This window comes from Benincasa hispida, chromosome 1 (genome assembly GCF_027475165.1).
Source record: "Benincasa hispida cultivar pf3 chromosome 1, pf3_genome.v1.1, whole genome shotgun sequence".
Taxonomy (NCBI): Eukaryota; Viridiplantae; Streptophyta; class Magnoliopsida; order Cucurbitales; family Cucurbitaceae; genus Benincasa; species Benincasa hispida.
The window spans coordinates 39,153,638-39,161,828 of NC_143478.1; the positions used below are offsets into that span (position 1 = coordinate 39,153,638).

Consider the following 8,191-nt stretch of genomic DNA (forward strand, 5'->3'; position numbering starts at 1 on the left):
ACGATATGAAATTAATTGGCTAAACTCATTAACAAAGTTAATCAATATTCGTTAACTGTGGGTACACTCCACTAAAGACCTACAGTTGCACTCTTCTAACTACAAATATATTTCTGTGTCCACGGATATAAACCAATAACAACAAGTTATTTCTTCACGAGAATTCGTAACTCCAACTAGGTCAAATTACTGTTTTGCCCTTGGATTACCTCTGACTCCTTAAATACTAGTACTCCTCTAATGAACAACCAGTTTATGGTTCAACCAATAAATAAAAACCCCTTCTCGGGTCAATGAGAGAGTAAGACCCTTTTTTGAAGTCCTGGAGACATCTTAAGGAAACACTCATCTACTTATCCTTAAGACGGGAAGGATTGGATTCCATCTTGTATTATTATGTTCCAAACTCTCCACTCGGTCTTGTCCACAAAATAGTAGGCATATTGGGTCAACGAACTGACTACCCTCACCTATACAAATCAAAGAACAATCCCTTGTGAACAGGAGTTCATAATATACTCAGGATTAACTAGGTTCCCTAGGTCATCCTATTGAAATAGAAATCTAACTAGTTAATGGTGTTACATCTAGTGGTTACTATTTCGCGGTCTAGTCTTATGCAAACTCATTGCATAGGATACCTCTACTCGCATTTCAACTACAGAAACACATTGGATTATTGCGTTGTATCAAATACAAACTGGGTCATATCCATAGTGTTACCAGGATAAGGTACCCAGCCTTATCCCTATACTATAGACCCTTCAAACTGTATCTTGAATATTGATCCTAGTATGTTTCCACATACAGTTCAAGACTCATAAGACAACCTTGGATGTTAGCTTATTGGATTTAGGGTTATTAAGAAAAAAAAATTAACAAATAACACAAACAATAACATTTATTGAATTAACATTTATAACTCTTTTTTTACGACGATCAACTAATAATGTAACGACCCAGATTTGTACGCATACAGGAAATTAAATGTCAAATAATAAGCAGGACGAAATTTTATTTAAAAGGGTGGAAATTTAGAAGGAAAAAAAATGAATAATTGGAAATTGGAAATTTATTGGATTAATTGGAAAATTATTCATTATCCAAAAATAATGAATGAGGGAGCAGAATCATGGAGGATTAATTAGAAGTTGGACGCTAGCTAATTCAGGAGACAACAGGCAGTAGATAACTTTTTATTTGGGCACTGCTCATTGGAAGAATTGGAGGTGAATTAATTGCCCATATACTCTTAAAATTTGAAAGAGTTAAAAAGAGGAAGTGAAATCCACAAGCAGTGAAGGTAACCACGCATGAAAACTAGCGAGATTGGAGAGAACATTGAAGAGAGCAAGAGTAAAAAGAGCGTGATTCTTAGCGAGACAGTAGGAAAGAGCGGGAGCAAAAGCGAAAGCGAGAGCAAGAGCGGGAGCAAGAGTGGGAGCGAGAGCGGGAGCAGGAGCGAGAACGAGAGCAAGACCAGCGAGAGCGAGAGCAGGAGCGAGAACGAGAGCAAGACCAGCGAGAGCGAGAGCAGAAGTCGCGAGAGCCAAACCAGCGAGAAAGCTAGAGAGAGTGAGATTCTAAGAACAAAGAGAGCGAGATTTGGACAGAAGCGTGGATTATACGTTGAATTTGGCCACGATCTTATAGATTATACATAGAAAAACCGTAAAATTGAATACAAACAAAGAATGATGACGTAAGGGCAAACATTAGCCAAGATTAGGTGTCTTATTGAGAGAAATCCTTAAACCCTAAGTAATTTTAAAGAAGCCACATGTAAGATGATTTGTCACACTGAGAAGAGCTGAAAACTACTATAAATAGGACCCTTTGCCGAAGATTTAACCCATTCTCAAACAAATCTCAGTAACAAAGAATCATGTGAAAGAGCAAGTGTGTGTGAGGAAGTTTTGTGAGGCTAAAAGAGAAAAACTCGGGTAAGGTGCTGCCCAAATTTCCTTCTAGTTTAAAAAGGGAAAGCTCTACAGATCAAATCATAAAGAATAATAAGGAATAACTAGATCACAGTAAGTAGTTTATCTCACCCTCTCTTTAAGTGTTCTATGGTAGTGTACCTTTATTATGTTGCATGGTTATGTTAATTGTTATATTGCATTACATGTTTAGAACATGTTTCTCTACAAGGGACCCCATGCATTATGTTTGTTCACGATTACATTAAAATCAAGTTTTAATTAGGTGTAAGTTATGCTTCCAATCTAATCTTACGTTTATGTTAATGGTTGATGTTGGATGCAACTCTGGCCCTACTGACTATATGACCCGCTAATCATTAGATGGGTTAGTTTCCGCTTAAGTCCTCATCTTCCTATCAGGGCGGAGAAATTTATGCTTCCAGGGCTAGCAGGGCATGTATGGTTGCACCCCTACAGGCCTAATCTTACGTTATATTTATGCTAGGGACTAGCAGGGTATGTATGGTTGCACCCCTCTAGTCCAATATTATGTTTATGCTAATGGTTGATGTTGGATGCGACTCTAGCCCTACTGACTGCATGACCCGCTAATCATCAGTTGGGTTAGTTTTCGCTTAGGTCCTCATCTTCCTATCAGGGCGGAGGGATTTATGTTGGAAGCATAACCGACCACCACATGTTATTATACGTTTTCGATCCCAACCATATGTTTTCATGACATGTTGCTTGTGATTGTGCATTTGGTCACTACCCTATGTGAGAACTACTTACTGGGTATATTATATACTCATCCTATATTTTTACAGACTTTGTAGGTAAGGACACAGCATAGATGGCAGAATTGGACGTCGCTCAAATGGCCAACCATCAAACTCACTATTATAGGCATATGCATTTTGTACCACCACGCTAATGTTTTATGGATCCTGATGTTTTGATAAATAAATTTTTTATATAGTTTTTCTATCTAATTAATAAAATTTAGATATGTTCTTTGAAATTTTCACCATAACTCATCTCATGATAGAAAAGTCTAAGTATGCATGTCGTAGCGGTCGGATCATAATGTGTAAGGATCCGGTCGTGACAAATAAAGTTTACTATCTACGAGTTTTAGGACATAAAACCCAACAAAGACTTGTGGAGAAACTTATATACCTTTCTCGCACACACCTGGATATTGCCTTTGCAGTTAGTATGATAAGTCAGTTCATGCATGCTCTTGGATTAACTCACTTTAAAGCAATTTATATGATTCTCATATATTTGAAGGGTGCCCTAGGAAAGAGCATATTGTTTAAGAAGCATGGCCACTTACATGTTGAAGATTACATTGATGCTGATTAGGCAGGTAACATCACTGATAGGAGATTTACTTCTGGATATTGCTCCTTTGTTAGAGGGAATCTAATTACATGGAGAAGCAAAAAACAAAGTGTGGTGGCTAGAAGTAGTGCATAAGCAGAATTTAGGGCGTTAGCCCATAGTATTTGTGAGGGTATATGGATAAGAAAATTTCTAGAAGAACTACAATTCTCTCAGACAATGCCCATACGTACTTATTTTGACATAATGAAACAATCTTCATTGCCCATAATCTAGTCCTTCATGATAGGACAAAATATATTGAAGTTGATCGACATTTCATAAAAGAGAAGATTGATGCTGGAGTTATCTGCATTCCCTATCTTCACACAATAGAACAAATTGTTGATGTATTAATTAAAGGTCTCTCCAAGTGGCAATTCAACAATTTAGTTGACAAGTGGGCAATGAATGATATCTTCACCAACTTGAGGGAGTGTCAATTATTTTCATTTAATCAAATATATTCTTTGTATTTATTTTAATTATCTTTTTTCTCATTTTGTATATTTTTTTTCCCTTATTTGTATTGAGGGTTTCTTTTATTTAAGAAATCTCTTTCTCCTCAAAGAATATGAAAAAATAAGAGTAATATTTAAATAATAAAATATAGTATAATAACTCCCAATTAAGAAGTATTCTACGTATGTTGGAGGGAAGTTATAACTTCCCCTCCCTCCACCCATCTCTCAGTGAACATAAAATAGAGGAAGTTTGCAGAGGAGTAAATCAGTATGTTAATGATAAAAAAGAATCTCTACAAAATTTCTCTTAAAACTCTCTCACAAGTTCACTTCCCCTTCCAAATTAAGGAGCTTACACATCCTTAATTCATTATTCGGAGAATAGCAAGGAAACCAAGTGGTAGTGTCCAGATGAGTGTTCTGTTCGTGATCTTCTTGTATGTTAAGTTCGAGGGAGAATTTCGCATAGAGAAGTTCGAGACTGTTCGTGATTTGCAAAGAAGAACTAATTGAAGACAGTCTTCAAGGGTTAGTTTTTCTCATCCCTATTTCTTCTTAAAAGGCATGTTGTATAATTAAATTGTTTATCCTATTTCCATTGGTTTTTCTCTATTTTTGAGTTTTCAAAATTGATTGATACACTACGTTCACATGTTTCTGCTAAGGAATTTAATTCCTTCAATATATAAATAATCGAAAAAACACAAAGTAAAGAAATATACCTGAATCTTTCAATAAATTTAAAGACAAAAGTGAAAATAAGTGCACAAGGTTATTTAGGTGAACTTCTATAACTAGGTAGATCTCTAACGATATCATATAATATAAGTGTAAGTATATACCCTAACCTCTACTCTATGGTATGTTCTATACACATCTAATGTACATATAAGTATATAACCTAGTTAAGCCCCCACCCCCGTGGAATGTTAGACATTTAGCATTGAGGAAAAAATGTAGGAATTGAAATCCTAAATTTCAAAATAATTAGAACCAACAATTGTTAAGTATATCGATTAAAAAATAGCACATCAATAGAAATAATTATATGTAACTATTAAATGAAGATTTTTTAAATCTTCCATAGTCTAAGACTTATACACTGAAAAAAGCATTGTGTGTCTTCATGTTCTTCATCTTCGTACACCTATGTCTCCCTCGACTTTTTCCTTTGATGATCTTTGTCTACCTCTCATTCTTGCTCTACATCCTACCTAACAGGGTTGTTCAAATTACCCAACAACCCGGACTACCCAATCCAACTTGGGTTAAACCTTTTCTATTTTTGTTGGGTTGATCAAGTTATATATATCAACTTATTATTTATTATTATTATTTTTTTTTTTTTTTTGTCATAAAATAAGTTTGATTCGGGTCGCGGGTTAGATTTGGGACACGTCAACTTACATCTTCTGAAAAATAAGTTGGATGGTTACCTTATTGAAAAGGGGGCAAATTTAGAAACATGAACAAATCATTTTTTTGAGTCGCTGAAGTTCAAGTCCCGGCGTGCATTTGATTCATCCTATGCAGGTTGAGAAGGAGATATCTGTTTATTTCTTCAGAGATTCAATTCGCGACCGTTCAGCAGGTAAGTTATCACGAAAAATTTACATGAATTGACCACATTTCAATCAATTGCATTGCCAATTGTTCTCTCACTCTTTCATTGTCTTAGATGCCATAGCAAATTAGATGTTGTTGTTGCAAATTTGAAATTGATCCTTTTGAGCATATCTCTGTTTACCATCAAAGCCGAAATTGATATCTTTTATTTTTCTTCCTTTAGGGTTTACTAAAAGTTCTAATCAGCATGACTTCATGAATGTTAAGTAAGGGTAGAGATTGAAATCATTTTAGAAAATTTTAAATAGAACAAATCTCCAAGCATTAAGAAAAGCTGATGCCCATTTTCCTCCGTCTAGGGGGTGGAGAAGAAAAAAGGTAAGATGAACCAACCAAAACAAAAAGGTGGGGGGAGGGGGGTCCTCCACAATAGACAATGAGCATAGGTAAAATAGTGTGTCAGTCTCTTCCTTTCCCATCAAACTTTGAATGATTAAACACTATCTCCATTTTATGAACTTATATTATTGTCACTTGATATTTCAAATTTCTGACCTTTTAGTCGAAGATGCTATGCTTTAATTAGTAGAAGTCTACTCAAGTTGGCGGTGTAGGTTGTTTATTATATTTCTTGTAAAAAGGAAATGGAACATGTAACAAAACATAGTATGTGTTGCATATTTTGATTTGTGATCATTGCCCTTAGTTAATTTTGATGGATGTTTCTTCATCCTAATTCGCAGGTGTTCATGGATGCATATAGTTTAAAACACTACAATTATTTCAATTAACTTCTTTCTTTTACTGATTTATATCGTATGTATTGATGGATGTTAAGGTTAGTTTCTTTCCTTAGATGACTGATCATATACAGTTGGTTAGCTTCTTTTCACATCATTTTCGAGCTGGTGTCTTCTGTTTGATGAGTTTGGCCACATTATTTATGTGATTCATCAGTTACCCCATCCCTTGGTTCTTATAAAATCAGTGATCAATGTTAAACATTTTTCTGTAGCATGAGTTTTCTATTGAAATTATGTAGGTGACGTGTTAAATTATTGGAGATATAATGGCAAGAACATAAGATGAAGCAAAAGGGGAAGTAGATGAGATAAGTAGTTAAGCTGGAAGTAATTTTATCAATGTAATTGATTCATTAGAAATTATTCCAGTCATGTTGACAGAGTTACTAGTTTTTAATCCCTGAACACATCTGTAAACTGCAAATTGTTTTCTATTAGAATCGAGTACCCAAGAATGTCATTTTATATTATTGGAATGTCTTAAATCTGATATATGGTACTTCAAATGACTAAAGCCCCATTTGGTAACCATTTAGTTTTTTTTGTTTTTGTTTTTGAAAACTAAGCATATTTCATCTATATTTCTTATCATGATTTGCATCTTTCTTAAGTACAATGGTTGAATTCTTAGTCAAATTCCAAAAACTAAAACAACTTTTTGAAATGTACTTTTTTTAGTTCTCAAAATTTAGTTTGGTTTTTTAAATCATTGGTGAAAAGTAGATAACAAAGGAAGAAATTTGGAGGTAGAAATAATGTCCATAGGCTTAATTTTCAAAAACTAAAACTAAAAACAAAATGGTTATCAAACGGGGTCTAAGTTATTTACGTATTTGTCATCATTACATTATTTAAGTTTATGACCCTAAAGTTTAGAGAAGTGTACTATATATAATTCTACCCTAGAGGTGCCTTAATTCTGTAGTCAATATTATTCTCTCTAATAAAAATGTTCTCACCCTGTCCCATGGATGTTGCTAACACGGTGTTAGTGAATCACGTTTTTTATTTATCTTTGATTGTCGATTCTTCACGTATATGAACTTTTAGCACTGGTTTGTAGTAACTTTTGACAGCAAGTTCGAAGATGGTGTGATGGCAGAAATCAAGTTTTTTCCCTCTATTTGAAGGCAATGATGAGAAGCTACTTGATGCCAGGATAGATAATAAGTTGTCTCATTCCATCATCTTCTTGTTTTACAGATGTTTGGCAGTTGAAATCATATGTTAAATGAAAGCTCGTCATTGTTTACATCCTCCCTTTCTGCTCCATCTTTTCTCTTCCCACTCTTCAACAGAGTAGTTGAAGACTGAAGAGTTTGTTCAAATTAAGGGAGTCAAAAGAAAGTCAAGCTCAATCTGTCATTTTCATCTAGTTATGGTGGTCAAGCCCATGTGAGCCATGATTTCAAAAGGTACAAAAGTTTTTTTTTTTTTCCCTTTTTTTTTCTTTGGATGACAACTAATAGTCCATCAATGGCTATCCATCCAACAAGAAATGTGGAAAATGAAACACAATTGCCATTTTTAACTCAAAAGCATGGTGGTTGAAGTAATTTTGAAAGCTTTGCACCTCATTTTGTCAAGGTTTTGATTATGCTAAAGAGTAGGGCTTTTGCATTTGTTCAAAAAGGAAATCTCTTGTATATAATTGTGAGAAAACTTGGGATAAGAACAATGAGATTACAAACAGAACAATATAACAGGGTTGTTAAATTACTTTTTTGTCCAAATTTAAAGTTGTGATACTCATGAATGTAGAATTGAACCATACTAGTCTATTATTATGTACATTGTATGAAGAATTGCCAAAGTGTTCTTAATAGCATCCTCCTCTCTATTGTGGATCTCACTAGTCATTAGTGGGTGTGTTTTCAGGAAAAAATAACAATTCAAATTCTTATTGTAGACATCTTATTCATGAAAATAAAGCATGAAAAACAAGTTTTGAAAAATACTTTTTTTTTTTATTGCATTAATAATGAGGGTTTGAACCTAATAACAATAAGAAAATGAATAGATGTCTTCATTGAGACGTAATGCTTATATT

At 34.2% G+C, this 8,191-nt stretch overlaps 1 long non-coding RNA gene across 2 annotated transcripts; it reads left to right on the forward strand.

Annotated features, from left to right (window-relative positions):
- Positions 1-5,104: 5,104 nt before the first annotated feature.
- On the forward strand, positions 5,105-7,718 carry LOC150038430 (uncharacterized). 2 transcript variants are annotated; one of them, XR_016528176.1, is made up of 2 exons: positions 5,105-5,363; positions 5,698-7,718. It is a non-coding gene; the product is annotated as an uncharacterized LOC150038430 (long non-coding RNA). The 2 variants fall into 2 exon arrangements; XR_016528178.1 differs by having other exon boundaries at positions 6,082-7,718.
- The last annotated feature ends 473 nt before the right edge of the window (positions 7,719-8,191 follow it).